Genomic DNA, 21,051 nt, shown 5'->3' with positions numbered 1-21,051 from the left:
AAATACACCCAGAGCAGAGCATTTCTGTGCTTCTTGAAAGGACGGGCCCTCAAGAGAAAGTATTACTAGAGCCTAACCTGCTGGGGTTTTATCAAAGCCTAACTGATCTAGGTGAAGAGAAATACTCAACTCCAGCTCCCTCCAGCCATCCTGTCCCACTTAGTGGTGGGTTACTGAGAAGCACTGGTGAAGGTCACAGCCCAGGGGCACAAATTCCCTATAAGACTAAGACCTAATCATAGATCTAGAGAATACCTTTCCTTCTCCAATACCTACTATCACATTATAAAAGACCTATTCACAGATGTTCCTTTTATTCAGTACACCAAGTCTGGATGTCAATAAAAAATTATAAGGCATATTAAAAGGCAAAAAACACAGAAGAGACAGAGCAAGCATTGGAATAAGAGTCAGATGGCAGGGATGTTGGAATTATCAGACTGGGAATTTAAAATAACTATGATTAATATGCCAAGGGCTCTAATGGAAAGAGTAGACAATATGCCAGAACAGACGATAACATAAGCAAAGATGGGGATTCTAAGTAAAAAAAAAAAAAAAAAAAATCAAAAGAAATGCTAGAGATCACAAAAGCTGTTAACAAAAATGAAGAATGCATTTGATGCACTCATTAGGAGAGTAGACATGGCTGAGGAAAGAATCTCTGAGCTGAAAGCTAAGACAATAGAAATTTCTAAAACTGAACAGCAAAGGTTAAAAAAGACTGCAAAAAGAGAGAATATCCCCAAACTGTGGAACAACTACAAAGGTGTAATATACATGTAGTGAGAAACCAGAATAAGAAGAAAGGAATAGAAACAATATTTGAAGCAATAGTAATGGAGAATTTCCCGCAAATTATGTCAGACACCAAAACAGATCTCAGCAGCTTTGAGTATACCAAGAAGGATAAACACCAACAAATCTACACCTAAGCATATCTGTTCAAACTGAAAAAAGTCAAAGATAGAGAAAAATACTTGAAAGAAGCCATGGCCGGGGGGCGGGGGGAGACACCTTACTCATACAAGAGCAAAAATAAGAATTGTATCTAATTTCTCCTAAGAAATCAGGCAAGGAAGAAGATAGTGGAGTGACATATTTAAAATGTTGAGAGAGAGAAAAAATAACCTAGAATTCTGTACCCTGTGAAGTGTGAAGGAAAAGCAAAGATTTTCTCAGACAGAAATTGAGGGAATTTATTGCCAGTAGTCTGCCTTGCAAGAATTTTTAAATGGAGTTCTTCAGTAAGAAGTAAAATAATATAGATCAGAAACTCAGATCAACATAAAAAAGGGAAGAGGACTAGAGAAGGAATAAAGGAAAGTAAAATAAAAACTTATTTTTCTTATTCGTAATTGATCTAGTAAATAACAGCTTGTTCAACTTAATAATAGCAACAATATAGCTGATGATAGTTTATGTGTAAGTGAAATGAATGATACCAATGATACAAAGGATAGGAGAGAGGAATGAGGAATCCTTTATTATTATAAAGTACTTACACTATCTGTGTTGCAGTATAATGTCATATGAAAGTGGAGTTGGATTAGTTGTAAATGTATATTGCTAATTCTAGGGTAACACTAAAAAGAGTTAAAAAAAAACTAAGAAAGGAAAGAAAATGGAAAAATATAAAATGCTCAATTAAAATTACTAAGGCACAAAAAGATTGAAAAACAAAAATAGGAACAAAGAAGGGCAATGAATAGAAAACAGTAACAAATATGGTAGAAAATAATTCAACAATATCAATAATCACTTTATGTGTTAATGGTCTCAACACTAATTAAAAGACAGAAATTGTCAGAGTGGATCACAAAGCAAGACCCAAATAATATGTTGTCTATAAGAAATCCACTTTAAAAATGAAGATACATATAAATTAAAAGTAAAGGGATGGAGAAGGTTATATTATTATTGATCAAAAGAAAGCAGGAATTACATTAATTTCAGACAGAGGAATGTCAGAGCAAGGAAGGTTATGGGAAGTAAAGAAGGGCATTACATAATGATAAAGGGGTCACTTATCCAAGAAGACCTAATCCTTAATGTGCCTAACAACAGAGCATCAACTCATGTGAGGCAAAGCTGACAGACTGCAAAGAGAAATAGACGAATCCGCTATCATAGTTGGAGACGTCACCACCCCTCTATCAGAAATGGACAGATCCACAAGGCAGAAAATCAGTAAGGACATAGTTGAACTCAATAGCATCATCAATCAACTTGATATAACTGACAGCTATTGAATACTTCAGTTGACAATATTAGAATACACATTCTTCTCAAGTTCACAGAGAACATTCACAAAGATAGAACATGGTCTGGGTCATGAAACACACCTTAATAAATTCACAAGAACAGAAATCATGCAATGTATGCTCTCAGACCACAGTGGAACTAAATTAAGAATCAGTATGAGAAGACAGCTGGACAATCCCAACAATGCACAGAAATTAAAGAACACTCTTCTTAACACATGGGTCAAAGAAGAAACCTTAGGAGAAATTTTAAAAGTATTTTAAACTACATGAAAATGAAAACACAACTTATCAAAATTTGTTGAAGGCAGCAAAAGCAGTGATTAGACAGAAATTTCTGGCATTGAATGCAAATACTAGAAAGGAATAAAGATCTAGATCCAAATATACAAAGAACTCTTAAAAGTCAACAACAAGAAAACAACCTAATTAAAAAGTCAGAAAAAGACCTTCACAGACACCTCACCAAAGAAGCCTTACAGATGACAAGTATATGAAAAGATGCTCCACATCATATGTCATCAGGGAGCTGCAAATTAAAATAACAAGATATCATTATGAACCTATTCGAATGGCCAAAATCCACAACATTGACAACAGCAAATGCTGATGAGGATGTGGAGCAACAGGAACTCTCATACATTGCTGGTGGGAACGCAAATTGGTACAGCCACTTTGGAAGGTATTTTGGCAGTTTCAAACAAAACTAAACATACTCTTAGCATATGATACAGCAATCACACTTCTTGGTATTTACTCAAAAGAGTTGAAAACTTATATCCACAGAAAAACCTGCATACAGGTGTTTACAGCAGCTTTATTCATAAATGCCCCAACTTGGCTGCAACCAAAATGACTTTCAGTAGGTGAATGGATAAATATATACTGTGGCACATCCAGACAATGGAATGTTATTCATCCCTAAAAAGAAATGAGCTATCAAGCAATGAAAAGACATGGAGGAAAAAATGCACATCACTAAGTGAAAGAAGTCAATCTGGAAAGGCCACATATTGTCTCATTCCAACTATCTGCCATTCTGGAAAAGGCAAAGCTGTGGAGTCAATAAAAAGATCAGTGTTTGTCAGGTGGGGAAAGAGCCATGACTAAGCAGAGCACAGAGAATTTTGAGGTCAGTGAAACTATTCCATATGATGCTGTTAGAGTGGATACATGTCACTGTACAGTTGTTAAAAACTACAGCATGACACTGCCAAGAGTGAACCCTAATGTAAGCTATGCACTTGGAGTAATAATGACATGTCAATGTAGGTTTACCAGTTGTCACAAGTGTACCACTCTAGTGCCGGGTGTTGAGAGTGGAGGAGGTGGTGTGTGTGTGCGGCAGAAGGTATATGGGCAGTGTCTGCCCTGACTGCTCAATTTTGCTGTAAACCTAAAACTGTTCTAAAAATAAAGAAAAATTACAATAATGCCTGGAATAGAATTAGAGGGAGAAAAAAAATGTTACAGCCCTAAATTTCCAAACTTGAATAAAGGTGGGGAAGAAGAGAAATGTGAGATGGATTCAAATTAAAAGAATGGTCCTTCATGCTCATTATATTCCATTACTTCTCTTATATTTCCTGGCATAAAAATAAGAAAAAAAATGCGATGGGGGTGAAAGAAACGGGAGAAAACTTTTTGGCAAGTTATTCAGTGTGTGACAGTATGCATCAGGACCGGTAAAGAAAGCATGGTGAAGAATGAACTCTTGAGCTATGTGTCCTTCAGAATGGCTGCCAGTCAGGATCCAAGTGCAACATGGTTGCAAAGGAAGCAGAAGTAACTCTTCCTCTTATCTCCGCTCTGAAACTAAACTGACTGGAAATTGTGAGAGGATCACGATGGAAGGGCATGTTGTCACAGATATCCAGCAAACTCAAGGGGAAGGAATCCAAGGCTCAACCTCAATATGGACCCTAGTCACTCTATTTATTGCGACTCACCAAAAAGCATGGCTTCACCAAAAAGCATGGCTGCCGCCTCTCCCACTCCTATTAGAGACTCTGCCATGTTGGGTTATATCAACAAAGATCGTGACTGAGAAATGACTTAGTGGCACTCACCTGAAGATCAGTTGTTGGCTATAGAAAAGATGTCTTCATTTTTTAAACTATTTGTCATTTAAAAGTCTATTGGGATGGGGGCGCCTGGGTGGCTCAGTCGTTAAGCGTCTGCCTTCGGCTCAGGTCATGATCCCAGGGTCCTGGGATTGAGTCCCGCATTGGGCTCCCTCTTCAGGGGGAAGCCTGCTCTCCCTCTCCCACTCCCCCCACTTGTGTTCCCTCTCTCGCTGTGTCTCTCTCTGTCAAATAAATAAATAAAATCTTTAAAAAAAAAAAAAGTCTATTGGGATGGCAAAACTTGAGGATTTTCAAATTGCATATAGACATAAGAATGAAGAGGCAAATGGCTTTCTGGTCCTGGCTTCTACAATTAAGCGTGTGCTCTGACTTAATTAAGGACTGGGGTGGAGGCTGGAACCAAGAAGAAGTATTTAATTTTTCTCACAGTAGGGATGAAATAGATATTGGCTGAGTCAAAGAATGCATACATTATACCAAATTGCTAAGATCCAGCTGAATAAACCTAAGCAAATAAGGGGCTGTCTCCTTAAAGATGGATCTGTGAGGGGGCGCCTGGGTGGCTCAGTCGTTAAGCATCTGCCTTCGGCTCAGGTCATTATCCCAGGGTCCTGGGATCGAGCCCCATGTCGGGCTCCCTGCTCAGCAGAGAGCCTGCTTCCCCCTCTCCCTCTGCCTGCCGCTCTGTCTACTTGTGCTCTCTATCTCTCTGTCAAATAAATAAATAAAATCTTTAAAAAAAAAAAAAGATGGATCTGTGAGAGTTACCAGATAATGTTTTTAAAGGTAAAATTTTAAGGGGAAAAAACAACAATGGTCTGACACTTAATTATTTCAGTTCAAAAGAAGTAGCACTACAAACAAAAACAATGAGGACAACAATTATAAAAACTTATGTAGAACTTCAGATAAGCCAGGAACTCTATGTTCATTAACTCTCTTAGTTCGTACAACAGCCCAGTGAGGAAATTACTATTATCATTCCTATCTTAGGGAGAGGGAAACTGAGGCGCAGTGGCATTAAGTTGCCCAAAGTCACAAGGCTAGAGAACTCTAGACATGTGGCATTGTTTTCCTATGTTGAGATAAAATCATTTCCATGAGAGTGTCATTGGCATCACGGACCAAAATTTATCCATTGCTTAAATCTGGATGCTGAAGATAAAGGCTATTTACTTTGCCAGATGGGACTTTATAGTTGTTGACCGAGTCAAGAGTGTTCTTCTAATATCACTGCTAACTGTATCATCATCTAAGAAATGCACTCAATCTGTCTCTTATAGACACAGTACCGTAAAGCACACTCATTGCCTATCCTGCCCAGCCTTCTGGTTTTCATTGACTAGTAAACATTGACGAGTAAACATGGCATGTGTTTATCACAAAGAATACAGTTTCATGTTAAGATGAGTTAAGATTTTGCTCTTTGTTGGGTCTCTTTCAGAATTTACCTCTTGACTGTGTGATGAGATGAAATGACCAGCTGATGTGGCTAAAGGAAGACTTGTCTGACACACTCATCTTTCTACCCTGAGACTGAGAAGTGGGGACGAATTGTACGAACACATCACTTTAGGCTACAGCTTTATTTCGGGTGGCCTAGTGGTGAAGATGCCCAGGAATGCCTCACGGCAGGTCAGGGCATCTGCAAAAGAACACATGCCAGGAAGAGAATTGAAAAACAATGTCCATCTCTTAGACAGGTAGCTGTCAGGATCTCTCTCTCTCTCTCTCTCTCACACATACACACACAGACGCGTGCACACGCACGTGCATACGTGCACACACACGGGCATAACCATGTGTATTTCATGTTGAAGAGGTTCAAAGAACAGAGTTCTATCACACAAACGTAATAAAAATTAGCCTTTCTCTCCCAAACTTAGACGCTAAAAATGAAATAATTGGAAAAGATAGGACTTCCTTCTAAAAGTAAGTTGAAATTAGACGAATTACATTTCTCGTGGCTTTAAACACACAGCCAACTCATGGATGTCGATGTTTTACCTTTTTCTAAGTGGTGAAAAGGAACAAAAAAACCCCACAACTTTGAAAAAATAATTTGAATTTAACATTACTCCTATAATGTTTTTTTTTAGTGTTTAAAAATCCTTTGGGTCAATCCTGAAATGCACTACGTTATCACACCCCCTCATTTTTACCTATCTGCTCAGGCACCTTCCCCACTTCCCTAGGTTTTCTTTCCCACCAAAGAGAAATCCCTTGTGAGGCCGTAAGGCCCCCACGTGCCCCCACTTTGTTCCATATTTGGCTCGTGTGCCTGGAAGGTGAGAGCTCCTGTTTTGTAATCATTTGGCTTGTGTTTTAAGCTGAATTGCTCTGAACACATGCTGCCCAAGGACCAACACACACACACACACACACACATTCTGTTCTCCAAAATCCACCTGCCGATAGTGCTCTCCCAACAAACCCATCCTCCTCTTGGGAGTAACTCATAGCTCCTACGAGCACGTAAGGTAATTTCCCAAACCAGCACAAGATTTTTAAACATTAAAAAAAATCAGCAATAAAAATAATAGATGCAGTATGTCATCTTTAGTAATATTTTGTTTAGTTTTATTCCTCATATCAGGGCAATATGGATCCAGAGGGATTCGAACCAGCCATGGCATAGAAAATATGAAACAGGTACAATTCACAATAGAGCAAAATGGGAATAAAGTGACATTGGTGATGGTGGGTCTCCACTCATAGCCAGCTTATGTTGCTGAATTCCATGTGTGCACATTATCTTGAAATTTAATGGTTCCAAAAATGTCACTCTGCAGCAAGACTAAATTGGTGTACTGTTGATCCTCTATCAGACTATAAATACAAGTGAGAAAGAGAGGAATTTTTAATGCATGTCATTGGAATGGTACCTCCAGTTGCTTCTTGATAAAGTTTGTTAAGTTCACTGAAAAACTGGAATGTCTAACAAAAGCAGTAAGCCATTGGTATCTGCACATAGGGAAAGTGGAGACCATTGAAAAAGAAAACTCCATGTTCTAATTTAAGTGGTGATATCATCATAAAGTCCAGGTAACCCTTTGGATATGCAGAACTAAGTATCCAAGAAGCTCATACACGCATAGGATAAAATTTTTGAACAAAATCATTCTATTCCAAGTTTAAAATATAGCTGCTGGTTAATTTATTGAGGAGCAAATACAACCTATTTCTTTAGGACCTCTAGCAACCGTCATGGAACAGAGCAACTAAAAGAGTTTAAGCCAGAAGCACTAGCTTTAACCCAAAAAGGGATGTCTCCCTGTGCATGGATCCAGGGGTCATTCACTAGGCGGAACGACCCCTTGAAGATGTCTACCTCCTAATCTCGGAACCTATGAATATGTGTTATACTACATGGCAAAAGAGAATTAAGGTTGCAGATGAAATTGAGGTTGCTAATTAGCTAACTGTAAGAGAAGGAAACTATCCTAAATGATCCAGGTGGCCTGAGGAATCATGGGACATCTTAAGTAACAGAACAGTAGGTCAAAGAGATGTGGTGTGAGAAGGACTCAACCTACCCATGCCGGCTTTGAAGGAAGGGGTCACAAGCCAAATAACTGAGTGGTGTCTAGAAGCTGAAAAAGGCAAGGAAAAAGATTCTCCCCTAGAGTCTCCAGAGGGGAATGTTGTCATGCTAACACCTTGATTTGAGGCCAGGGAGATGCATCGGACTTCTAACTTGCAGAACTGAGAGATAATAACTTGCCACCAAGCTTGTAGTGATTTGTTACAGCAGTAATAGGAGAATGATACAACTGCATTTAATCAGTGTCCAGATTATAAATATTATCAAATTATTAAATATTTAATATTGCAGGCATTTTTGTGGTCATTTGACTGACCATTTGGCTTTTCTAAAACATGTATTTACTAATCATTCTTCCCAACCCAGGCCTACAGTTTCTTATTAATTTATCCTAAATCATGGTCATTTTATTGTCAAAAATATTCCTTCCTCCATGGAAAAATATAAAAATCACACTTACAAAATATTTACCTCTGATTCTGAATTTGTAAGTTTCTCTTTTTATAGATAAAGGCAAAGCAAAATAGATTTATTTTAGTATTTTGGTACAAAAGTAGTACAAATAATTTGATCTTCATGTGCTGTGTGTGTGTGTGTGTGTGTGTGTGTGTGTGGTGTGTAGGGGGATAATGGGAAACAAAGGGTTTTTTTTTTCAAAATTAAAATGAAATCTCAAAAGTATCACCAAAGTTGTTCTAAGTTAGCATTTTTAACAAACTGTGTTTTCCCACATACTCACCAATCCTTGATATCAGTTACAAAAATGTTTGCTAATCTGATGGGTAAAAAAAATGGCATCTCACATTGTGCAGATTTAATATACCTGATTATGTGTGAGGCTGGTTATCTTTTCAAATGTTACTTAGCTATATATACATTGCTAGTCTATAAATTGCCTATGTATATTTTATATCCATTTTTCTATTTGGGTTGCCTTTTCTTATTGATGTTCAGATTTTTTTTTTTAAAGATTTATTTATTTATTTATTTGAGAGAGAGACAGAGAGAGAGCAAGTGAGCACAGGGTGGGAGAGGCAGAGGGAGAGGGAGAGAGAAAGACTCTCCAGCGGACTCCCTGCTGAGTGCGGAGACTGACGCAGGGCTTGATCCCATGACCTTGAGATCATGACCTGAGACAATACCAAAAGTCTGACGTTTAAACAACTGAGCCACCTGGCGCCCTGATGTCCAGATATTTTTTATATTTAGGCTACTGGTAAGTACTTTGACATATAAATATTAAAAATATTTTCTTCAAATCTATGGCTTGTTTTTAAATTTTGTTTATGCTGTTTTTTGGTTTACAGAAGTTTATAATTTTGATATATTCAAATGTATCAATTATGTCTACTATTGTTTTGAGGCATTCTCTGAGGTCATAAAAATATTCTCCTATATTTTATTATATGCTAATGACCTTTTTCTTCCTAGTGACAAAGACAAAGGGGATGAGTTAGATGTTGGCTTGTCAGATATGGCAGAAAGATAAGCTGACAACAGGGCTAAAGATGGTGGTGAAGGCAGTTGACATGGGTCTAGAAGCAATGGCTGTCTTGATTCAGTGATCACCCTTTGCAGCCAGATTGTTGGAAATGCCATTTCCCACTAAAAGAAACCAGGGTTTCTTGAAGAAATGGCTAATTCCAGTCATGGGGAAGACAGTGTAAAAAATGCATTGAGAACATCCAGTCATGCCAGGAAACAGGGAAGCTCTCAAAGATTTCTGGAGTGATCTCAAAAAAACACAAGAGACAACTGGAAGGCGCTCCTATTGGCCAAAGATCAGATACTTTGAACATCCAAACACGAATTACTGTAAAATATTCAAAAATATCAAACATGTTAAAATCCCTGAGTCCACAGCGATACTGTTGGCCAATGTATAAAGTTGTTATGGCATCAATTCATTCTGAAACTGGAAAATAATGGGAAGAAATCAAACATTTATCTCGAGTTCCTATATGAACTGTATTTCAGGGTAACCAAACAGTTAAGTAGAGAATGGCACTTAATAAATACAGACAGAATGATAGAATTAGGATGTCACCATTCTGAAACCCCTAATAAAATAATAGATCTAGGCAATCATTATCAGTAGCTTAAAAAACCATTAAGTGACAGGCTGATGTGGAACTTTATAATGGATGGATCGGGTTGGCAAAACCACCACCACCCAATCAATCTGAGTATCATGTATTTCTTGATGCTGAGTACAAAGCATCACCTATAAACAATTCTTAACAAAACAAGAAACCTGAATCTAATGAAGCCTCTAGTTCTTGCCCCAGTTCATAGGAAACACAGATAATTAAAGGACATATTAAATGACACTACAAGAATACATCAGCCAAGTTCACAATGTGGGAAATTCTATAGGATGAATGGTTTACTCAACAAATAAGGGAGGGTATAACATATTAGTCTATGTTCTGAATAAGGACTCATATAGGAAAAGTTAGGTGACCAGAACAAAGTTCAGGTCTCCATTATTTTAATTCATTGTTTCTAACACAGTCTGACCAAGACCTTTAGCTTGACAAGCTCATAGGACTAATTTTCATATAGGCAATTTGGTTTTTTCATGTTTTGATGGAAATTCGTAGAACTATGAATTGAGATGCACGTACCATATGAAGCCAGTGAACCGACTGTTCCAAATGCAGAGTTCAAAAAGTAACAATAAGCCTGATTTTTGAAAACAAAAAAATAGCTTTTCTCTTAATTGAGCATTTCACCCTGAAAGGGGCGTCTCCTTTTCCTCATCGACTGTCTTTCCCCTTTTCTTATGATTGAACAGTCACACGATTTAAATAAAAAGAGAGAAACTGAGCCTACTCAGGTGATAGCTGTGTGATTCTTAGCAGCAAATAACACAGACACGAAAGACATTTCCTGCAATGTATAACAGACTTTCAAATTATCTTTCTCTAACTAATTAGCATTTTAGAAAAATTGGGTTTAATCATTAAAGAAGCCATCTGCTTATCTGGGAGCTGTCTGGTGAATAGGTCTGGCAACTTTCAGGGGATATATGCCCAGCAGGTACCGCATTTTCTTTTGATTTCTGAAGCAAAGAGAAAAACTCTACCATCCCCTTTTGCACCCCAAACTAATTCAAACATAATGACCTGTCTGTGTCATGCTATAGTGCTCTTCACTCACATCAAAGAGTTAAAGGGGAACAGACATTGGGTAGAAGGTATTTGAAAGCTTCTCTCACACATACTATATATACAGAGAAGAGATTTGTGACTTTGTTTAATTTATAAAACAACTGCTTTTTCCCCCCCTGTACTGAATGGCATGACAGCAGACATATACTGACATTTGACATTTGACGTAAGTCCCAATTTTATGAGGTGTTGTCTTGAGCAATTTGAATAGTTAAGACTCCTGGGGGTGAGGGAAACAGCAAAGATGAGCCCATCACATGCAGATTTCATTTTCAATCATGTCACTTTGCTGGGTGGCTGTGCAAGGCCATGTTCTGAGAAGGGTCTCCTCGCTGAGTCAAGGAGAATCCTCAGTAAGTCATTCCGCCAATGACTCTTAGAACTAAAAACATTATGTGAAAAAAGCTGTAATATATGAGGCCCATATATTAAAATTAATAGAGTTGTAAACCTCTTGCTAAACTATCCAGTGGAAAGCTTGGTTGGATTTCTATCCAGCAACTCTGGGCCACTGATCTGAAGCACTGTTAACATTTCATTCTGACAAGATACAATAATTAATACTTACAATTGCTATTATATGGTTATACATTTCTGAGCTTATTTATCATAAGTCAACCAACTGTAAGGCAAACACATAAGGTACGAGCTGCCTCTGCTGAAGCCCTGGTGTCACTCTGTGGAAGGCTTTGGAGGTGAAGCTGAGAAGCTGGGACATAATGTTTAGACAAGAAGAGTTACGCAGGGCAGAAAATAATATAATAGGGATCACATTTTAGGAAAATGAATTTTCCATTTTCTCTTATCTCCTCATACCTCCATTAGCCCTCCCTTGCCTGTAGGATGAATGCTTATTTCACCAAGCAAAGAGCAGCCACCAGAGGACAACCCCACTCCTCCCGCACATACTTGGGCAGTTCTGGCTTCCCACGTGAAAGACACAAAAACTTTGTCTTGGTTTCCCCATATATAATAGGGAAAGCATACCAGCTACTTTGTAGGGTGATCAAGAGGGTTAAATGAGAATAAAACACCCTTCCTAATTTTTTTTTTGTAGAACTTATATTTTAATAAAGGAAAGTCATTAATGTGATAAATTAGAAGGTAGTAAATGTTACAGAAAAAGGAAAAGTAGAACAGAGTAAGACTGGGAGTCCTGTGGGGAGGAATATGGGTTGCAGTGCTAAAGAGACTGGCCAAGAGTCCCCACTGAGTAGGTGACTTTTGAATAAGCACTAGAAAGAGGGGAGAAATTCAGCCAATGGATATCTTCAGAAAGAGCTCCTGGCACAGGGTACAGCTAATGCACATGTTCTAATGCAGATATATACCTGGAAAGTCTGCAGAATAGGAAAGAGGCTACTCTAGCCAGCACAGAGAGACTAGTAGGAAAGGAGAGGAGTGAAGTAAAGAGTTTGGAGGTGGGGTGGGATATACAGGGGTCAGATTCACGTAGACCATCATTTGTCATCGTAAATATTCTGAGTAAAATGAAGAGCTACCCAGGGCAAGGGTAGTAAGAAGAAAAGCTAGGAAGTGATAATAATGCAGACAGAAAAGGAGCTGCTGCTGCTGGTTTTGAAGAGATCACAAGCAGAGGAATGTACACAGGTTGCTGCCAGAAGCTGGAAAAGGTAAGGAAATGCATTCTGTTCTTGAGCCTCCAGAAAGCACTGCAGGCCTCTGACACCTTCATATTGGCTTGAGTCTTGTGTTACACCTCTGACCGGCAGAACTGCAATACTTATAGATACGGGTTGCTTCCTCTCTTCTTGAGTTCCCCCCAAATATCCTGAAATTCCCGAACCTATCAGGAGGTGACCTTCCTTATTCACCTGGTAAGGTTCCCGGGAACCAGACAGGGGCAATCTGGCAGGCGGTTGGACCACTGGACATTCCAAGCAGTACTCCTATACTCCTGTCCTCCGCCCTTTTTTTTTTTTTTTGCATTACATAAAAATTTTAATAGAACAAGGAGCAGTCCATCCTGCAGCCGATCCCAACCTGAGGGGAACCTGAGCAGTGTTCCGATCCAATCGTCAGCACTTAGGAACAAGCTAGAGCAGGAAGGTAGAAAGCAAAGCAGTGGGCCCCAGCCCCTGGCGCCCTCGAGAACCTGACTGCTCTGAATGGCAGGCCTGGACTCTTCCTCTCCCTCAGCACTGGCCCCCCTCTCCCCACCCTTCCCCTCCTCAATCCCCCGCAGGAGGACCCAGCACCAAGAGCAGGCAGGGGCTCACCCGTCCTGGAGGCCACCCGCCTGGAGCTAGGTGAGCGGTCGGGCTGCAGCTTGGGGAAGCGTGGGGGCACCGGGGGGCTGCCCAAGAGCCGGCCACTGCCATTGCCACCCCAGGGAGGCACAGGGAGGGCATTGAGCAGGAGGCACTCCTCCTTCACCTGCAAGCACAGCGCCATGACTCCACGCCCTGTCCCCAAGCAGTGGACACTCCTTACCTTCCCTTTCCCAAGCAGCTGGGCAAGGAGGGTGTCTGGGCCTGACACTTGGCCTTACCTCCAGCTACTCACCCACCCCACCCCTTCTAGTCTCTCCAGCCTGTTTCACTCTGAGAGCCCACATACACCATCTCCCACGGCCCTGGAAATCCATCATGAAGGTAAGAGAATACAGAAGTAGATCCAAATAGAAAGTCATCCTAGTCCCTCCTCAAGGAAAAGGAAAGTGGTGTGACAGGGAGAAGAAAGGGAAGGACAAGTATCTGCCATCTGGATCCCTTCTTATAAAGAAGTCGAATACTCAAAGTGGACTCCCTGTGGACAAATATAGTTGGGAAATTCTATGTTAGGTATAAATAGGGTTCCTTAGTGCAGGACTAAGGACTCAATAAATAGAGGAGGGAAAAATGAGACCAAACCCTTTTCTTAGAGCTGAATGCTGTTTATATAATACTGCTGTTTCTTCATGGAAAAGATGCTTTTCACTCTTTCCCAACATTCATTCATTCAGCATTTTGTAAGCACCCTCTGTGAGCCTAGAAAGGTGCTAGCAGCTTGGGATACAGGGTGAAGAGGAGAGTCCTTGCTTCGGAGAAACTCGCAGCTGCTAGGATAGATAGGCATGTGGACAAAGCCAAGGCAGCAACCAACAAAACGTGTTATAATACAGCCTCCAGAAAGTATCAAGGCACATGGGAAAATGAGGGAATACACTCTGGATTATCATCTGGATAATGCTTTTCTTCCTGTCTATTCTTATCCTACTCTGCTGTGACAAATTCTCCTGATAGCAGTTTGCAGAATAAATATCCTCTCAAATCAGCAGTAGCTAAGGGTAGAAAAAGAAATAGAAGAAAGAGAGTTCAAGGTCAAGGTAAGCAAAATGCCTCAATTCTCCAAGGGTAATCACTTGACTATTACTTCATCTGATTATTCTTCTTTCGTTCATCGGGATCTACTATCCTAAGGGTTTGGTGCAGTATTTGATGAGTAAACTGCACTGACTCTGATGGTTCTCATTAATGAGTATAAAGGTGATGTAGTGTTTAATAACATCCATCAGCATATAAGTGCTTACATTTAGTCCAAAGTAAAATTAGGTATTAAAGACATTAATGATCTTTGAATAGGTAACTCAGGGATGATCAAAGAAAACACTCCTATTATAAAGTGAACCAGTAATTATGGCCATAGGTGTCAAAACAGATACCCAAGAGCTAGATTACATCTTGGCTCTTTTCCCCAAATGAGTCTTATTCAGGAGAAACTATAGCTTCCTATCTCAAAAAAATGATATGGATTTAGCAAACCCATGTCCTACATGTTGTTTTTTTCCCTAATTCTCTCTTGATAGTTACTTCTAATGGGACAGGTCTCCCTGGGGAATGCCCCAACCTGGCCAATGGGAGCATCGAGTGTAAATTTCTTAGCTTTTTCAAAAGAGAAAATGAAAAATGGATCCCTTTGTGTGCATGTGTGAGTGTGTGTGTGTCTGGGTGTGTGTGTAAGGAAAAGCAAGAGTATTTTATGACTGCTCTGTGCTGTATAAAAGAATTCTGATAAATGGCTTGCATTATGTAACATCTGCATGCACCTAAAAGCAAGTTGGTATGCATATTTGAAGGACATAAGTTCAGAAACAGTAGAAACACTTTAAAGGTTCTCAATTCATTACTCACGGTTCCCACATTTTCTTGGTCTTGTTATTCCCTCCCTCTTCCCCTTTAATCCACATTGTTTCTTTAATAATTTCATATTAAGTTTTGCGGTTCTTCTTTGTAGCAATGTAATGATCATACCATGGAATGCTTCTGCAAAGCCATACAAGTTGAGCATTAAAAGATCAGGGGTGTCTAAAAACCGAAATGAGAAATAATGCCTTCACTGGAAGCAAGGCTGAGTTCCAACATCCTGCAAGGCTCCATTTTGCCACGATGAGGCAAGGAGCCCCAGAGCTGGGCATCCCTTCCACACTCTCGGCAAACTGAAGGAAATCCTGACTTTGATATTTTATGGAGCATTTTTCTCTTCCTGAATTCCTCTCTTTCCAAAGACAGGTTCACAGCAGCCTGAATTCTACGTATTCTTTGGAGAGCTGTAATGCCACTGTTCCTCGTGAGAACAGCCAAGAGAAGGAGCAGGGGGTCTACTGCTCCTGTTCTGCTCCTCAGTGCTTTTCCTTTAAACCCGCGGAAGGCTCTGACAGCCATTGCCGATGCTTCCCGTACAAACTGGGGAAACGAAGACAGAGGCAAATGAGAATCAGAAAATGTTTATTGCTGTTGAGCACCACACTGCCCCTTTGCCATGGCTCCCCAAGTCCCCCATAAAAGTGCAGCAGTTAATCTGCTGGTTTTTGAAACCACCTAGAGAAGTTTAATAGACAGTTATGAACTAATTGAGTGTGTCTGTGCTGCTGTCTCCTCATTCATCTTGCTTATTCAATTTAACTCCCTTAGTCTTCCATAAGGCACAGTGTCCCTGCTGCTCAAAACAGTCGCTTGCTGCAAGAAAAGCCCTGGAACAACAGGAAGCTAATAGTTTAACTGTTCCTCTAAATTTGTTTGACAAAACTGACATTTAGTGCATTATGTCACGTTGTTGGTAATCTGCAATTTACCCCTGGGCGTGCAGTGGATGCTCATTTTATTTACCTCTCATAGTTAAAAGCGTAATTAATATTCCACTCTGTAACAAAGATTGGAGATTTGACAAACATTGTAATTTAAATTCTCCATTATAGCAAACATTAAAATCAAACATCTTCCACACGCCCCACTGCATAAAGGACACGTGTAGCTGTAATTTAACTTTTTAGTTTTTAATATCACAAACTAATTTCTGCTGTCAGTTTAATGAGCTGGAAAACACAAATCTTGCTGCTCTCCATGTGGGCAAGGGCTGTGAGAGATGAACCGAAGGGAGAGAGCACACCAATTTCTTTCAAAACATATTTCTAAATGTACCAAGCAAATTGTGTATGTGTAGTCTAGTAAATGCGATGTCATGCTATGGATTCCTGAAACCATTTTATAGCTTTGAGAAAAGAGCTGCAAAAATAAAACATTTCAAGAGAGAAACAGAGAAATTACCCTGATATTTTCTAAAGTCAAGGTGTGTGTGTGTGTAAGAGATCGATGGAAACATAGGCGGATATTGACCACATACAAAACCAAACAACAAAGCCACGCTTGTGCCTATGAGACTTCAGATGAGCAAGGTGGTCAGGATGATGTCCATTACCAACACAGAGCCCTTTCCAGAACACCAAAGTTAGGACGAGTTGGCCAGCCTGCTGAAGGAGTTCTCAGAGAAACACTCTTCTTTTTTTTTTGAGAAACACTCTTCTAATTCATGCCAATTTTCACCGGAATCTCAGCTTCATAAATTTTATGTGACTGATTAAAATTATTGTATGTGGAGTACCTTCAGGCAGCTAAAATGGCTCATTAAACAAGGAAGCTAGCTGGGAATTATCAGTAATGTAACAAATTTTGTATACTATGAATTTGATGTCTTTAGAAAGAATGTAGGAGGAATATTTAAGTCCCCCTCCCCCATCATAGCTGGGCTCAGAGGGAAAGGAAGAAATGCCTTGATCTCAAAAAGGCTTGGGCTACTCCTGCTCTTCCTCCCCCACCCGAAGAAACCCACCGACTTGCAGACTTCTGCGCAAGACTTCATTAGTCACTGCCAACTTCAATCTGCTTCAGTTATTTTACGTTCAGATCCCGGGAGGAAGCGTACTCTCTGGTGCAATTTCAGGCTAAACCAAAGATAAACTGATTCACTTTAGAAAACGACAAGCCAGCATGTCCCAACTTATACTAACATCTCACAACACGGAGAAAAGTATGTGTAAATATTATTAACCTTGCCAAAGTCTGAAACGAAAGAGATACGTATATTGCCGAGGAGGAAGGTTTCCAAATGGCTTAACAATCAAACACTCCACACAAAGCCGTTTCCATAAACAACACGGCTCTAGAGCGAAGCACATTCATTTCCAACCCCCCCGGGGGGTATGCGAGGGCCCTCCGGATCGATTTTCCAGAGAGAAGTCGGTTATTCTCCCAAGCATCCCATCTTAGCTGTATTGAAAGAGTTACTACATAACTCCTGATGAATATCGATAGCATATTCAAAATGAACATCTTTGCCAGCTCTTTGTAAAAAAAAAAAAAGAAAAAAAGAGCAGCCATTTCTATGAAGTGCCTGTAGTTTCTTTCAAAGTGCTCAGGCATGCCCGTGGAAATAATGTGCCACCCTATGACTCAGAGACAGTTTGTAAACCAGTTGGGTGAAAAATTAAATCAAACCGTACTTTGTATTTAAAAACAAAATTTTGGAAAAGAGTAACCAAATCAGAGATCTGGCCTTTCAGGAAGCAACACAACACAAAACAAAACCATCTGCCCCAAAAACCATGAAAAATGAGTGAAAACAAACTAAAACAGGCAGATTATCAACACAGTCACACTGAATCAGAGAAAGAGTATCAGAAAGAAAGGAATGTGTTTTCTTTACCTTACAGGATATTGTGAGGGTTGACATATCTGAATTGTTATTGTTGTTAATGTGTAGATATGACTGTAGTTCTAGAAATAACTTATTTACTTACTGAAATTAATTAAAATAGGATACCGGGGTCTCCTTTCAACCACGAAATTATGCAAAACTTTAGTTCACCTAAATTTCTATCTCCAAATATCTGAGGTCATTGGGAGAATTTCTGATACAGTGGCCAGACAATCCTATCAAGGATAAGGTAAAAAAAAAGAGATTTGGGGACAGAAATAGAAATAGAAATCCAAGGTAAAGTTAAAAATGGAGCAGAAACAGAGGTTTTTACGATCAAACCAAACAACAGGGAGGAAAATGAGGAAGAAAGCAGGGTCACAGAACTGCACTCTCTGTGAGCGGGCCCCCGTGGCATATGCTCTAACAGAGGCTAAGTACCCGTGGTTATTAGGAGAGCGGGGGAGAGCGGGGGAGGTCATGGGAAGTATGTTGTCGGCTACTTTATGTAGCATTCTAAGCTGTTTTCATTCAAAGCAGCTGAGTTACTCTGTATCTCAGGGAACCAGATAAGAAGGGGGAGGTAGGTGCGCCTGGGTGGCTCAGTTGGTTAAGCTCCTGCCTTCAGCTCAGGTCATGATCCCGGGGTCCTGGGATTGAGCCCGCATCCAGCCCTGCATCAGGCTCCCTGCTCAGTGGGGAGTTTGCTTCTCCCTCTCTCTCTCACCCTGTCTCTTGTTCAAATAAATAAATAAATAAATCTTAAAAAAAAAGAAGCAGGAGGTAGGGCTACAGGAAAGAACTAAAATAAGGAAAGAATAATTGAGTCTTAAAATCAGAAGGGTTTTGAACAATTGCCCATAATGCCTGATACGTGGGACAATGGCTCTTAATATGCATATTCCCAGGAATTAGGGAAAATGCTTTTACAAGTACCTTCATGAAAGTTGGGGAATGGCAGATCTTGAAAAGTTCCTGTCAAACAAGAGATGGTAAATGACAATTATTGCATAGTATTGGTTATTGCTATTTAAAAATGTTTATGCAATTGATGGCCCGTTTGTGGGGGTGCTTCAGTCTTTACTGTGTTACAGAATGGAGATATAACCCTTTTAAAGATGTCATTGGTCACCTCTTTCCACTGTTCCCAATCTTGTTCCATAATCACAAAGGTAATCTTTTAAAAGAGCATAACTTTCAAATTTCATTCTATTTGCTAGGGTTAATGAAGTGGTCAAAATGGTGCTAGTCAAAGAACATTAAGTTTGATCCTACAGAAATATCTGTTTAAATCACTAATAAAGATGTTCTGAATTTCATAGGCAAAATACAAACCAACCATTGAAAACTCAACTGGAGTCTAGACTTAAAAGTTCCAAGACACAGAGTCACTGCAGATGAAAAAAGAGAGGATCATCTGAAAAAGAAAAAAGAGTGCTAAAAAATACAAAATTATCACTTAAGGTAGTCTGTACTTTCTTTGCCATCATGGGTAATACCCAAATCTTTTAACCACAGTTTAATAAAGGAAGTTGGAAACAGCCATCACTCAAAGTTTCCAAGCTGTGGTTCAGAAACTGCTACCTAATGTTATTGCTGATTAATATTGTCACTGTGTTCTGACAAATGCACCACCAAACAGAAGCAGATCCTTTCTAATAGGACTCCAGGGGTTATAATTTTATCCGGTGATCACAGGAAGACCCACTTTCTGCATTACTAAGAGCTTCTGTGTGCCTCTCATGGAAGGCCATGCCCATAGGATCCTGGCTTCTGATGGACCAACTGCCATCACCCCATACCCTCAATGGGGGAGGAGGGGTTGGTATTTTAGATGTGGGAGAATCCCAGGGACTTTGGAAATTCTTTCCGTCCCCACCATTTTCTGGGCCTGGATTTAGACTGTGGCATGACTAATCTCCATTTTAAAGTTTAACCCGGTCAAAAGTAGTATAAACTTGGGTGACAAATATCTGAATCCCAGGATGCTTGTTGATAACCTGTCATTTGTGATGTATCAAAAGAATGCTGACAAGGAATCCATTTAATGAAATCGCCTGTCAAAGCCCTGCTATAGAATGTGTGCTCAATGAATGCTAGGTGAATGTGAATCTGACCATCCTGAATATTTCATGTTGAACACAGCCTCATCGATAGTAAGGCTTGTGTGAGGCCAAGAGTAATCATCAATCATTTTTATCCTGTTAATCTCCTTTCAGTTTTCTGCATACTACATATTTCTTTCATACACTCATTTCTGGTACGTTGCCATCACTAGAATGTAAGTTTCTCTAGTTTGTTCACTCTAGGTTGTTCACAATGTAGGCATCCACCAAGCATTAGTCGAATAAATAAATAAATAAATGAGAAAGGTGCCCCTCTGACAACTCTCTCCCTCTGAGTTTCTCTAATCTATTTATCACCTTATCAGTAGAGTACTTAAACAACTGTGCAAGCATGCCACTTTTGGAGAATGTGCTCCCATAAAGCACTTGCTCTCTTTGTTTCCTCCACACCCAAATATGCTTCTGCCCCGGGAGCTGTGTTGAGCCCTGCTTTCCAAATAAGCCTTCTCTTGTCCATAGGGTTTTTGATACGTGGGATTTCTTTTTCTTTCTCTTTTTTTTTTTTTTTAAAGATTTTATTTATTTATTTGACAGAGAGAGAGACAGCGAGAGAGGGAACAGAAGCAGGGGGAGTGGGAGAGGGAGAAGCAGGCTTCCCGCTGAGCAGAAAGCCCGATGCGGGGCTCGATCCCAGGACCCTGATACGGGGGATTTCTTTAGGTTGATAATTAGGAGTAGTGCTGCCTGGGTACAGCATCCTTTACCAGTTTGGGTGTGAGCTTTCAGAACTCTGTAATCGGGAGGCTATAGATCCCAGAGGACTCGCTCATGTTATGATTACCTTCTGCAGCCTGCTGAGTTTTACTCTACTGAGGCCTGACCATATTAAGTCATGTCACTATTGCTTAAGCACTTAAGAAAATATCAATGTGTAAGAACTATCCT

At 39.8% G+C, this 21,051-nt stretch overlaps 1 protein-coding gene and 1 long non-coding RNA gene across 2 annotated transcripts in view; both read right to left on the bottom strand.

Moving 5' to 3' along the window:
- PTPRM (protein tyrosine phosphatase receptor type M) overlaps window positions 1–21,051 on the bottom strand; it is a 712,816-nt gene that overhangs the window by 138,819 nt on the left and 552,946 nt on the right. The gene's annotated exons all lie outside the window — the stretch shown is intronic.
- Window positions 3,917–19,691, bottom strand: LOC145716897 (uncharacterized). The gene is made up of 2 exons (XR_014139849.1): window positions 6,727–19,691; window positions 3,917–6,646 (listed from the first exon to the last, which is right to left on the bottom strand). It is a non-coding gene; the product is annotated as an uncharacterized LOC145716897 (long non-coding RNA).

Source organism: Leptonychotes weddellii, chromosome 13 (assembly GCF_054177405.1).
Source record: "Leptonychotes weddellii isolate Sample4059 chromosome 13, ASM5417740v2, whole genome shotgun sequence".
Classification (NCBI taxonomy): domain Eukaryota; kingdom Metazoa; phylum Chordata; class Mammalia; order Carnivora; family Phocidae; genus Leptonychotes; species Leptonychotes weddellii.
The sequence above is the reverse complement of the archived record's forward strand: the minus strand, read 5'-3'. Positions and strand labels throughout refer to the sequence as shown.